This window comes from Drosophila miranda, assembly GCF_003369915.1.
Source record: "Drosophila miranda strain MSH22 chromosome Y unlocalized genomic scaffold, D.miranda_PacBio2.1 Contig_Y1_pilon, whole genome shotgun sequence".
Lineage (NCBI taxonomy): Eukaryota > Metazoa > Arthropoda > Insecta > Diptera > Drosophilidae > Drosophila > Drosophila miranda.
Genome location: NW_022881603.1, coordinates 21,806,915 through 21,821,307, shown reverse-complemented (window position 1 = coordinate 21,821,307; position 14,393 = coordinate 21,806,915). Strand labels below are relative to the sequence as shown.

Here is a 14,393-nt window from a genome sequence, read left to right as displayed (position 1 = left end):
ATTACAGGAGATTTTAACGCAAGACATACCTTTTCTGGAGACAGAACCAACAGTGGAAAGGGAACTTTTCTCATGCAAGCTATGTCAAATGCTGGCTATAGTCTAGCAAATGACCACAGTCTCACATTCAGAAGACACATCGACTCAACATCAGGGTCTGTACTCGATTTAACTTTCACAAAGGGTATTCATATAGAGAATTGGAAATGCGAAAAGTTTTACCTAGGAGGCAGCCACCATCACCCAATAACCTTTGAAACAGCAGGATATCAACACAAACTCAAAACTTTCCTTGCCAAAAACAGGCTACTGAAAAAGCTAAGCCAGTTTGAGGCCGACAAAGATATGGATAATTTAGCGAAGAACATCCAACAGGAAATAAAAGCAGCTACTTATGAAATCAAAAACAAATGTCCAAAATTATGGTGGGACCAGAATTTAGCCAAATTATTCAGGGAGTTTGCAGAGTCGCAGAAGAAGGCAGCTTCAGAACCCTCCTTTCAAAATTATTATTCTGCTGTTAACCTCAAGGTTAAATGGAAAAAATCTGTTAAAATTGCCAAAAGAACTAGCTATGCCAGGAAGTTAACAGAGTTAAATGTAAAATCGAACTCAAGAGAAGCCTGGAGATTCCTCAGAAATCTAAAAAACTGTCAAGAGGACACCCCAGAAATTTTCGACCCTGACAAAGCTGGGCCATACCTGGAATTCCTTAACGAACAAATAACCTCAGAAGCAAAGGATGTAGACGAAGAAATGTACTCAACCAAGAACAATGAAAATCCTTTCTTTTCCTTGGAAGAGTTAGAGGCTGTGTTAGTCAGAAACAGAAAAACGGCAGGAGGAATAGATCACATCACTAGTATAAAGACAGAACTTGTACATTTTTACAACCATCGAGTGGCTATGTGCGATTTTCCAGTCGAATGGAGATCTATCAGAATTGTACCAATACCGAAAAAAAACATGGATCTGACTGACTTAAAACATTTTCGACCCATATCCCTCATTTCGGTTCTAGCCAAAACAGTAAAAGGCATGGTGAAAGCCAGGCTGGAAAAGCATATACAAGAAAACAAGATTATACCCTACAGATCTTATGCATACCAAAAAAACAAGTCTGCAGTGATGTGCATTAATGATGTCATCAATGTGGTAGCGGCAAAGAAAAAGAACAAGGAACACGTTACTCATGTGGTTGTTGACCTCAACAATGCCTACAATTGCGTCAACCTGAAATTCTTAAAAAGACTAATGGAAAATGAGTGTTTTCCTAAAACATACATTGACTGGATCATCAGTTTTATGTCTATGAGACTACTGAAAATAGGGGAAGCTGTTCAGGTAGTTCAGGGAGGAATCCCACAGGGCTCTTGTCTGTCGCCCCTCCTTTTTAATGTATACACAAAAAGACTACATCAGATCTGTGATAGAAATACTCATATGATGCAATTTGCAGATGACTTCGCTATAATCTCTCACAACAGAGAGTTTACTGTAGCGGTTGAAAACCTTAATAAAAAAACTAAATGACTTTAACCTTCTATGTGGTGATCTCGGTTTTAGCTTCAATCCAAGCAAATCTGCAGCAATGAATGTAGGAAAAAGACAGGTCAGAGCGGTAAATATTTCTGTTGGAAATGTGCCTATACCAAATCGAAAAGATATCAGTTTCTTAGGCAGACTGATTAGCGCAAACATGTCAAATGTCAGTCATGTAAAAATGGTTAAAGAACAAACAAAACGAAGGGGAACGTTGTGAGTTGCTGCGGAGACCGCAACTCTACATTTATACCCGATACTTAGTCAGTATGGCTCTCCTCCGGCAGACGCCGCTAATATTAAACGACACGACAAAGAGTGCGTGTGAGAGAGACAGAAAATCAGTCTGAGCGTGACGTCGGGCGCTGCGTAGCCACTGCAAATTGATTTCTTGCTTTTGGCTATAAAAATTATCTGATCTGAGCCAGATTCAGCAATCTGATAGATATGGTCGTTATCTATGATTCTGCGTTTTTAGTTTTCTCGAATGTGCAATATTGTGGATGCAACAGATTTTCGTCCTTTGTGGGGGCGGAATGGGGTGGGGCGAAATTCTGAGATATACGTTTTATAGTGAGATCTAACAGAAGTGCGGATACCAAATTTGGTTACTCTAGCCTTAATAGTGTCTGAGATTTGTGGATGCCCCAGATTTTCGTGGGTGTGGCGAAATTTGGACACGAAACGGTCAAGGTCCGATATCACAGGAGTGTGGATACCAAATTTGGTTGCTCTGGCTCTTATAGGTTCTGAGATCCTTGAACTCATATTTTGCAATTGGCAAAACCGACCATGAAACCTGTGTGTTAGAGAGAGACAGAGCGAGAAAGAATGAAATTGTTTTCTTGATTCTGGCTATAATAATTATACGATCTGGTTGAGATTTTACGATCTAGAACATATAGTCATCCTCTACGATTCTGCGTTTTTGGTTTTATCGTATCTTTAAAAATGTGGATGCCACAGATTTTCGTCCTTTGTGGGGGCGGAAGTGGGCGTGGCGAAGTTTTGAAATATTTTTGTAGCAGTGACATATCACAGAAGTCTGGATCCAAAACATCGTTGCTCTAGCTCTTATAGTCTTTGAGCACTAGGCGCTGAAGGGGACGGACAGACGGACAGACGGACGGACGGACGGACAGACAGACAGGGCTCAATCGACTCGGCTATTGATGCTGATCAAGAATATATATACTTTATGGACGTTACACACATCCACTTTTACCACAAATCTAATATACCCCAATACTCATTTTGAGTATCGGGTATAAAAAGGCAACAGACTCCTCCAGCTTGCGACTACTATCAAATCAGGTCTAAAACCTAAAACAAGTACCAACATCTTCAAAGCTTTTATTAGAACAAAACAAGAATATGCTATCACAAGTTTTTCAGACATGGGATCTGGAGCAAGTAAAGATATAGACATAGCGCAAGCTAAATCACTCAGAAGGTGTGTTGGGGTGCCACCTGACACAAGCAAACACGAAATTTTTGTCCTCGCTGGTGTAATGCCACCTGTTTTCAGGGCGAAATGGCTTACAGCCAAAGAACTGCTTAAAATTAAAAGGTTCAATCCAACAATGTTTGACGAACTAATACGCTCAAAAGCGGATACGAGTTACACACGTACTTTAAGAGAATTTAATTCCATCTTTGTAAACACTCAAGACTGTGATAGTGTTAACACATGTAACAAAATCCATGTATTAGATAAATTTTTAACTAAGGGTAAAGAAGAATACTCGAATGAAGAAATAAAAACTATATTTTATGAGATTCTGAACAAGTACAGAAAGGACGACTGGAACATTCTATCAACAGATGCCTCAGTTACAGAAAGTACATGTGGAATAGGAATAGTAGAATGGCCTAGTGGAAATATACACAAGTACAAAATAGAAAACAGATTATCCTCAGTAGGTGCCGAACTCGTAGGCCTTAAAAAGGTCTGCGAACTATGTCTTAAATATAATTACAAAAAGGCTGTGATTTTAAGTGATGGATTAGGAGCTATTAATTTAATTAAAAATAAGAATACAGACTCGTACCTAGTGAATGATATTCACAACATAATTAACCAATCAGACATTCAGAAACTTGACATTCTATGGGTCCCTGGTCACAAGGGTGTGGCCATCAACGAAAAGACTGACATAGCAGCAAAGGCTGCTACAAGTGAGGGGTTTACAATAAATACAAAATACAGCTACAAGGAGGCTCAAAAAGAAATTAGGAACTTTTTAGTATACCAATGGAATGAGGACTACAGGACGAAGTGTAGGACGAAGGGATCCAGCCTCAAAGACATATTTCCAGACATACCCAGTAAACCCTGGCATTTTTCTGTTAAATGGAATGCTAAAAGCATCAAGACCATTAACAGACTTATGACGGGACACACATACGACAAAGTCTTCCTACACAGAATCAAAGCAATTGACTCAAATATCTGCGAAACGTGCAATGTAACTGAATATGCCGAACACCTGATCTTCGATTGCCAAAGATTTGCCGGGCTCAGAAGGAAATTCAAAATCTTTAAATATTATAACAATTTACATCAATTATTAATCAAAAAAGAGCCGCTACATCTCAGAGAGCTGGCAATCTTCATCAAAACTGCTGACTTAAACTTTTGACCCCTTTTTTCTTCATCATGTTATAAAGTAATTTCAGTTTATTTTCTAAAACAGTTAAGTAATTTTCCTCTTTTTTTTATATACCGACCTGTCAAACTCGCCAAACTACATCACCAGTATCTGATCAATGTGGCTACAGTGCTACGATCAAAATTTCGATCATCCTTGAGATGATTTAAAACCAAAAAAAAATATATATATATATCAATACCTGAATTTGATAAACAAATAACTGAATGCACAAAACACACCGTCTGACGGAGAGCCAGTGCAGTTGAGGGCTTGCTGCAGGTAAATAGTTTTTACCACTTGCAACCGCTCTAGCGGCTACGTTTTCAGTGTGTTATGGTTGCTACAACGCCCTTACTTTTTCCCCGTCGCCGTCGTCTCCACCCACTCGCAAAAACACACACATACAAACACAAATTTCTGCCTGCCCACGGAAAGCAGGCTATGGACATGCCCAGTAGTCGGGAGCACGACCAGGAAATCGGAGAAATCGAGCCGGAGCCATCATGCCGACTGAGCCGGTATAATGTAACGAACCTGTACGATGGGCCCGTTTCGGGACCGGGACCTGGGTTTGGACTAGCAGCGGGACCGGGACGTCAGCGTTGCTACACAATGCCCCACGTTCCCCCGCCTGCGCCGCCCTCCACACCTACGCTGCTGACAAGCGCCAACAGCAACAATAGCAATAGCAATGGAAATTGCAGCTCCAGCTCGCCCACCTGCTCGGCCGGTCTCACGGCCGACAATCAACTCAATCATTTTATCTATGTAAAAAACGGTAAGAACCTGCGTCGAGAGTCGCGCTGCGTCGACTCTGAACTGTCCAAGCTCTTCAACGTTGTGTCCATTACGAATCGCCACACGGCCATCAAGAATCGTTCAAAGCAACTGCAGCTGGCGGATCGCGGCATCATTAATGCATCGCGAACCATATCTAAGCTGCATGGAGCGACGGCGACAGCGACAGCGACGAAAATCTTCAAGATTCACCGCGATCCCAAGGATTTCCTGCGCGAAACGGACGAAGATTCTGTGTCGGCGCCGGAGTACGATGAGGAGGAGGAGGACACGCGGTTCCGTTTCTTCAGACGAACACGGCACTCCCGCCGACACTCGTACACCCGCATGGAGCGCAAATTCGCCAGGTTCGAGCATCACGAGCGCATGGAGACCATTGTCGACAGCTTTGACGCGGCCATGAGCTTCAACGATGCTGACACCTGAGAGGCAACGAAAGCATCAGCGGCGAGCTCCATCAGAGGCACGCGCTTGGTAGAGATGGTTGGCCAACCAATGTGATGAATGTGAATTTCAACTAAATTATTTTTATTACTATTATTACGATTATTATTACCGAACTGTTCTCTCCATACACTTAGTTCCCTTCTACGCCGATTGCCGTCCCATTCCGACTCAGACGAAGGACGCAGCGCAGGGCAGAGCATTTAGCTTAGCTTAGTTTTTACGCCTCTGGGGCGGAGCAGGAGTAGCCGGACGGCTGCACTCGTATTGTGCTTCAAAAACAAAAACAGAACGATTCCAATAAAAGAACAAAATGTGTTGAATGTATTTGAGAAGAGAAGAATTAACTGCTGTTTGGATGTTTCTTGCGGGAGTCCCCGAATTTTGCAGGACTTTTTCTTAGGTAAAATAGACGTCCATGTGTCTACTTCTATGTACATACGTTCATCTACAAAGTTCTCGGAGAACCGATCTGCGCTTTGAAAGCGTAAACAATAACATAACGAGAGTAACGCGCTCGGTAAAGAAGTTGGCCATCAGGTTCTCCTCCAGCTGCGTGGGATCTGTGACGGGCATGCGGTACACGCGGTCGTGGCAAAAGTAAACTGTGGTCTTGCCATTGACCATCTTGAATTTCTTCTGCACCCGCTGATTGCAGGCATCATCGGGATGGAGAGGGTCCACGTGCAAGATGATCATGCCTGGTATGAAAAACTTTCGACAGATTTCCACAAAACGCTTAGTATCTTCCGAGTCGGGCCCCACCACGGCCACCAGATCCAGTACGTTCTCGTGCAGCAGCAGAGTCGACAGCATTTCGGGCAGAGCATGACCAAAGGGCGCAACGTCGGCAAAGAAATTCATCAACTTGGTTCGAGAGAAGTGTCAAATTGCGGGCGGAGGCGCTGTTGCCGCAGGGCTCATCACCGTCATCACCCTCCTTTAGCCGAACAATCACATTAGGGGCATTCTGTTGGAAGAAGAAGTAGGCACCATTCTGCTCGTCCCAGAAGAGTTTATCCTGGGTCTCCTGCAGCTCTTTGGCCCAGCGCAAGGCACTGAGGTCCAGTGAGGCCTTGTAATAGTCGAGGAGACCCTTGATGAGGAAGGCATAGTCATCCAAGAAGCCATCTATTTGTGATCTGAAAAGTTGGGAATATTTATCTATGGCATATCTATGCTTCGTCTGGTTGAATCTCATTCTCTAAAGTTGAATCCCCCACAGCCACTCCGTAGCACGAGCGCAGAAGCGGCTTTTGTTCCGGATCATACATCTCCTTACGCAGAAAGTCTACGAGTTCTTTGGCCGCTTTGATGTACTCCTCTCTTTTGACTGTGCCACAGTTAGCCAATTTGGAGAGACCAGACAACATAAGCGCATTCCATGCGCAGATAATCTTTGTATCCAGATGTGGCCGCGGACGCTGATCCCGCCGAACATGCAGTATGTCGTTTGCCGTCTCCAGTAATTTGTGAAGTTTCTCCGGCTGCAGGTCAAAGTTGGAGCAGGTTTCCTCATCCGATCCGAGTATATTCTTCCCGGTGAGATGGCCATGTGGATCACTGTAGGTCGGGACGTTGCCCTTCGGCTTGAGACCGTAATGGAAGGCATAGATCTCAAAGGCGCGCTTCGGCAAGACATTATCGAAACGCTTGGCGTGGTCCTTGAAGGCCCCTTCAATTTCGTCCCAGGTCCAGGCATAAAAAGCTCCCTCAACCTTGACGGTGTCCTTGTGATCCGGTAATGAGTCGGCATCCTCGCCGTCATAAAATCCACCCAGGGGATGACGTAGGTCCTTCATTACATACTTGTAGATCTTGTCTGCATAGGTCAGAAAGGTTGCGCTCCTTGTCAGCTTGTAGGCATTTGAATAGGCCGCCATCAGTTGTCCATGGTCATACAACATCTTCTCGAAGTGCACGTTGTGCCAATCGGCAGTTGTGGCATAGCGCGCAAAGCCTCCAAAGATGTGATCGTTGATCCCGCCGCGACCAATGTGATCTAGTGTCTGCAGAACAATGCCCAACACGGATACATCCTTGCTCACCAGATAGGCATGGAAGAGGAAATTAAGGCGAGGCACCTCGGGAAACTTTCGCTCCGCGTTCCGCCGTTCGTTCGGTCGAACCGCCGCTTGTGGACACAGATAGCTTCAGCTAGCTTGGCGCCGGCGCTGCCAGGCTCGAAAGCAGCCTCTGCATCAGCGGATGCGTCTTCGTTTTTCTTTAAAGCATTGAGAATGCTGGAGCCTGACTCAATGAGCGTTTGACGATTCGTCGGCCATTGCTTGGCTATGGCCAGAAGGACAGTTTTGAATGAAGGCATGCCATAGCGGCCTGTTGGGGGGAAATAGGTCCCAGCGGTATGGGGAGCCAAGTCGGGTGTCAGCCAGATGCTCATGGGCCAGCCACCGCCGCCCTTGGTCATTTGGAGGAATGTCATATAGATCTTGTCAATATCGGGACGCTCCTCTCGATCCACTTTGATGTTCACAAAATGTTCATTCATAACAGCAGCTGTCTCGAGATTCTCAAACGATTCGTGCTCCATGACATGGCACCAGTGTCAGGTTGAGTAGCCCACGGACAGAAAGATCATCTTATTTTCGGTGCGGGCACGTTCAAAGGCCTCCTCGCCCCAGGGATACATACGATGGATTGGCTTGTTTATTCTACAGCTCAATATATTATTTGTTTAGTTTACTCACCAGTCCACTGGATTATAAGCATGTTGCAAAAGGTATGGAGATTTGGAAGAAACTAATCGAATGCCTGGAGCCTTCGGAGCCTGCGCGTCAGTTTCCCCTCCACTGGCCATTCCACGGTAATTTTGGCTTACTCCCCAACTATTTGACAATAAATTGAGACTTGAACGTGATTTACAAACTATAGTTTTGTGTGTTCCCCTTACTCGATAGGACTACGCCAAGTGCGATGGAACAGACTCAGTGGCGTCTGGGGCGCTACGCCTGCTGCGAGTGACGAAAATACGTGAAGGTCCATCTTTTATCGGCCCAGTGAAAAGAAGGCGCTTTGATATACCCACCAACATCAATTTGATATGTTCAGAAGCAAAACACTCCATCTCTGGATACGAAGTAATTTGAAAGCGGCAAGGACGCAAAGAAATCTATTTAGGCTGCGTAGTCGAACTGGTAGCAGAAGAGCAACAGAGCCGCAGAATTATACTTTGAACGTATTGCGTATTTGCGCGCTACTCTGAATCAGCTGTGCGTGATGAAAAACTTATTTTTCGCACAAATGGTGGAAACATAATTTATCTTTGCCTTTAATTCTGGTGTTATATGACCATTTTGTGTATATATATATATGTATATAGAATTGATTACAATTTAGTCTAACTACAGCCAGAATTCATACACCTTTGCCTTGATATTTGGGATCTTCCAATCCCACGCTAGTCTAGTTATAGTACCCTTATATATGGCAGTCGTATTGGGTGTTAATTAACTGATCTGAACAAATCTATTGTGCAAAGAAAGTCTAAAATATACTCCAAATTGAAACCAACGGAAATGTAAACAAGTTTGGCATCCCTCGTTGCACAAAAAATCGCACCAAGAAATCGAGCAGCATTGTCTCTCAACATGCCGTAGATTGAGCGACATTCTGAATACCCTGGAGAAATGGATGTTATAGATTTGAGGAAATGTTGGTCATCTCAGGCTCCAATGAATGCAGAAACTATTCAGCCTCTGTTTTTAAGCTATTTCAAAGATTTATTTCTACTAATTGTCTTCTTATAGAGGCCAAGAATAGGTATCGGGATCGAGATATTTATACAAGACACTCAACATATGACAAATGCCCATACTCCGGTTAACAAGCTACAAAAAAGAAATTACGTTACTTTCCATACTCACTTACGTTGCTTGTTTTCTGTTGATATTTTATGTTTACACCATGTTTTAAGATATCATACAATAAAAAGGATAATTTAAAAGTAGCTAATCTTGTAGAAAATTTATTCATCAATGGCTTAAAATTATATAGGCAGAGATAAGGGTCTTAGTTAGCCAGCATTATTCAACGGGATATCGAATAATAATAATAGCATTGTGAGGGAGCGTACGCTCCACCCACATTTTTTCCGCCCATCAGTTCGCCGTCATTTTCCCATTGGAGGGACCCGAGATTACGTTACTAGAATTAAGATTTTTGACTTGGGGCAAGTCGCGATCACGGCGAACCGAAACCTAACGGCACCGACGCCAAAACGGGGAGGAATACACCAAGAAACAAAACCCGACAACAACCACGCAGCGGAAGCCAAAGAGAGAGAGAAATACACCAAGAGCCGAAACGGTAGCCAACAGCATCAATTCAGCGACGGCCGAAGACGAGAAGCGCCGAAAAGATAAGCCGCCAGCGTCGACGCAGCAACGAAGCGCTGGAACAGTAAGCCCACAGCAGCAACGGCAGAAGAGAGACGCGGAAAACTAAAGCGAAGTAACGACGCGCCAGCAGCGAAACAGAGAGACGAAAGTCACCGGCGCAGCGTAGACGCCGAACGACGGCGCCAGCCCTCTGCCGCCGCGGAAGATGACGACGCTAGCCGCCCACTCTGACGCTGGATCGGAGAGCCAGCAGAACGCCGGCTCTGAGCTGGGAAAACGTGGAAGGAGAAGAAAAGTCGATTGGGAGCAGTCGTAGGAGTCGGACGTGTTCGGGAATCCGGATCCACGCCAACGCGATCAGTGACACAGAGGAGATCCTGCATCTACGCCGTACCCACGGGGAAGAGGAGGCTTTCGACGAATACAAGCGCGGGAGTTCAGGGGTAAGCGAGTCTCTGGACGTGCATACGGGCTGCTGAGCGGTGCGATAGGTAGGGAACCCAGAAAGAATAAAGTGAAATGTAATATAACAGAAACATAGCACGACCACCAACAATCTATACACTAGGGAACCTGGAGGCCCGAGGCTTCATCTTCCCTGCCCTTCCTCCCGCCTCTTGCCCGAGCCTGTGTGATTCCATCCAGTACTTCGTAGCCCGACCGGATCCTGAGGCCGCTGTCCGGCGATTGCCTAGGCGTTCCCGGTGATACCTGTCGGCGTTCCCTCCGCATGATCCCATCCCGTAGTTTGTGACCCCGCAGGGTCCCGAGGCCGCTATCCGACGATCGCCTAAGCGCCCCCGGTGACTCCTGTTGGTGTCTCGCCTGATCCCCGTAGTTCCCTGGGTCCCGAAGGGGCTGTCCGGCGATTGCCTAAACCCTCTCGGCGATACCTGCCCTGTATGATAAAGATTTTCGCAGTAATGTTTAGCCCGATAGTGTCCCGTGAGTGCTATCCGGCGATTGCCTAAGCGCTCTCGGCGATACGCGTCGGTATTCTCGTACTCGTAGTAATTCTTAGTTCGGCGGTGTCCCGTAAGTGCTATCCGGCGATTGCCTAGGCGCCCTCGGCGATGCTTGTCGATATCCCTGACCCCCCCGTGGTAATTCTTAGTTCGACAGTGTCCCGTAAGTGCTATCCGGCGATTGCCTAGGCACCCTCGGTGATGCTCGTCGATATCCCTTTCCGCGTCGTAGTAATTCTTAGGCCGACAGGGTCCCGTAAGTACCGTCCGGCGATAGCCTAGGTACTCTCGGCGATACTTGTCGGTATTCCCGCATAGAAAAGTTCCCCTTTCCGCGTCGTAGTAATTCTTAGGCCGACAGGGTCCCGTAAGTACCGTCCGGCGATAGCCTAGGTACCTTCGGCGATACTTGTCGGTATTTCCGCATAGCAAAGTTCCCCTTTCCGCGTCGTAGTAATTCTTGGGCCGACAGGGTCCCGTAAGTACCGTCCGGCGATAGCCTAGGTACTCTCGGCGATACTTGTCGGTATTTCCGCATAGCAAAGTTCCCCTTTCCGCGTCGTAGTAATTCTTAGGCCGACAGGGTCCCGTAAGTACCGTCCGGCGATAGCCTAGGTACTCTCGGCGATACTTGTCGGTATTCCCGCATAGCAAAGTTCCCCTTTCCGCGTCGTAGTAATTCTTAGGCCGACAGGGTCCCGTAAGTACTGTCCGGCGATAGCCTAGGTACTCTCGGCGACACCTGTCGGTATTATCGCATAGTAAAGACCTCCGTATTGATTCTGAGTTCGGTGGGGCCCTGAAGGCGCTATTCGGCGATAACCGGAGTGTTCTCGGTGAAACCAACTGCCCCGTCCCACGCTACGATCGCTCCCGTCCGCGGGACTGCGGCCCCGTCCCCCATCGTCGGTCCGAAATACGGAGTCCCGGCAAATTATAAATATTGCTGTAATTTCGACCCTGGAGTAGACTGAGATATGTACCCCAGCCCAGGATCGCTTCCTTACAAATGGCGCCCGAGCAGGGACTCCGGGATTCCGTTATGTTTTGGGGCGTTAAGTGAAACAGTCGATAAAAAAAAAAACAAAAAAAAAAAAACGAGTAGCAGGGGGAATCGGGACTGTACCATGCGCAAGCACGGCCAGTCGGAATCATTAGGACAAGAATAGCTGTATATCTCTGAAAAAAAAACCGCACGTGAGGTCGCCCATTATTCACGCACAGCCGAGGCTGGCTTCCCTAACCTCCCTAACAATAGCGTCAGCACGTGGCCGCTGCGCCCACATGAGGAGGAGAGCGCCGCGGCGAGGCGGCAGAGAAATAGAACCGAGCCCAAGCTGGGCAGAAATCGCTAGAGAGAGAGCGACACGTACGCGGCGAGCAGCGAGTCGTGAGCGGTAGAGGCCGGAATCCCCCCGAAGACCAACCAGCCCGGCTATATATTTCGTACTCAGACCCAGAAGAGGATAGTCAACGCCCGGCCCTCAGCGAGAATAGTCAACGCCCGGTCTTCAGAGCAGTCATTCGATGCCCGGTCTTCAGCGCGATCATTCAATGCCCGGCCTACAAAACAATAGCCGATAGTCAACGCCCGGCCCTCAGCGAGGATAGTCGATGCCCGACCCTCAGCGCGAGCAGTCAACGCCCGGTCTTCAGAGCAGTCATTCAATGCCCAGTCTTCAGCGCGATCATTCAATGCCCGGCCTACAAAACAATAGCCGATAGTCAACACCCGGCCCTCAGCGAGGATAGTCGATGCCCGACCCTCAGCGCGAGCAGTCAACGCCGGTCTTCAGAGCAGTCATTCAATGCACGGTCTTCAGCGTGATCATTCAAAGCCCAGCCTACAAAACTATAGCCGAAAGTAAACGCCCGGCCTTCAAAGTGATCAGTCAGCGTTCAGCCATCACCACGGGACGAGATCCAACGGACCACAAGGACAATCCCCAGGACAACGACAGCAAGGACTATCGACCGGCCTAGCCAGGATCAACAGTCAGGACAATTCCAAGGACAACGATAGCAAGGACTATCGACCAGGACCCCAAGCAGCAAGGACGCCAAGGACGCCTCCACTGGACAACCGTTAACCGTGCATACGCCGCGCTTCCGTGACTAGCCCCAAGGACTCCGGTATTCAGTGCGTTACCTAAGAAAAGATTCTACCGGAGGGTCAATACGTGATACTACCGTCGGAAACGCGAAGACCTCGAAGTGCCAGTTCGACCACCGTGCTTCGACATGGGGGTACAGTGGATTTCGTATCGGCGCAAGGACGAATTGCAGGCCATCGCCGCCGAATTCGGCCTCGGTGAAACCGGGACAGTGGACGAACTGCGCAGCCGGATCTCGGGCCTTATTTCGCGCGGTGAGCATCCGACTGCCATCGAAAAACGGATCAAAGAGCTCGGAATGATCTTCGACAGCGCGCCCAGCCCGAGAAGCCCGAGGAACACGTCCCTGTCGCCGGGACCGGCGACTCTGGCCGGCTTGAAACCACGACTGACCGGCGACATGATGACAATCACCACCAGCACCGCTTCCCCGATGCAGCCGGAACTTCGCGACCCGGAAGGGAAGAAATTTCCTTCGCCGCCCTGGCTGATAAACTGCTCAATTGGGGTCTGAAGTTCGACGGACACTCGGATGCGCTGGCTTTCATCGAACGGTTGGAAGAAAGGGTCGACTCATATGGCGGAAGCCCTGCACAACTGCCGCGAGCCATCTCCGGGCTACTAACTGGCAAGGCAGAAGGGTGGTTTAGGACGTTCCAGATGCAAGTCAAGCCATGGACCGAGTTCCGGAAGGAGTTCTTGGAGTTCTTCCTACCCCCGCGATACTTTCAGCGCTTGGAAGATACGATCCGCTCCCGTCGCCAACGACCCCGAGAAGCCTTTCAGGACTACTTGATCGACCTCCGACTCATGATGCAACGAGCTCAGTATACTCCAGACAGGGAGCTGGACAGGATCTACGAGAACCTTCGGCCAGAATACCAACTGTTCACCCGTAGACATGAGTTCGAGACGTTGCGAGAACTGACCCAATTGATAGTAGCGTACGAGACAACGCGGGACCGCGAACAAACCCACCCAGCTAACGACCGCCCAAATACGAAAGCCAGAACGCCATCATACCAAGGACCCGGTTTATCCACCCCACAGCATGCTCCTCCAGACGACACCGGGCCCTCCCGGAGCGCCGAGACGGCAAGCCGCGTAGTGACCCAGGATGGAGACCGGCCGGTGAACACACGCCGGGCCTGCCGTAATTGCGGGGAGGAAGGTCATTTCAGCAGTTCATGCAGGAATCGGCGAGTGCTATTCTGTTGGGAGTGTGGCAGCCGCGGCATCCGGACGATCGACTGCTGTAGGCTATCCGAGTCGGGAAACGGGCCGAGTATCCGCTCGTCAGGGATCCGATCGGAGACATACCTCCAGGGCCCCCAGGAGTAACTCATCCCTTAAGTAACCATCGAAGGAGTACCGCTCACAGCTACCCTCGACACGGGAGCAACGCGGTCGTTCGTCAGTCAACGCATCGCTCATGAAGTAAGTACCGGAGGGAACGCACGGAATATAAGGACTACCGTCCGCCAGGCGGACGGTGAGGTGACGCAAGCAGTTTCCGTC

At 48.0% G+C, this 14,393-nt stretch overlaps 2 pseudogenes; one reads left to right on the top strand and one right to left on the bottom strand.

The window, feature by feature from the left end:
* Positions 1 to 4,405: 4,405 nt before the first annotated feature.
* LOC117190585 lies at positions 4,406 to 5,765 on the top strand (annotated as a pseudogene).
* Positions 5,766 to 5,858: 93 nt separating this feature from the next.
* On the bottom strand, positions 5,859 to 8,397 carry LOC117190586 (annotated as a pseudogene).
* Between the last annotated feature and the right edge of the window lie 5,996 nt (positions 8,398 to 14,393).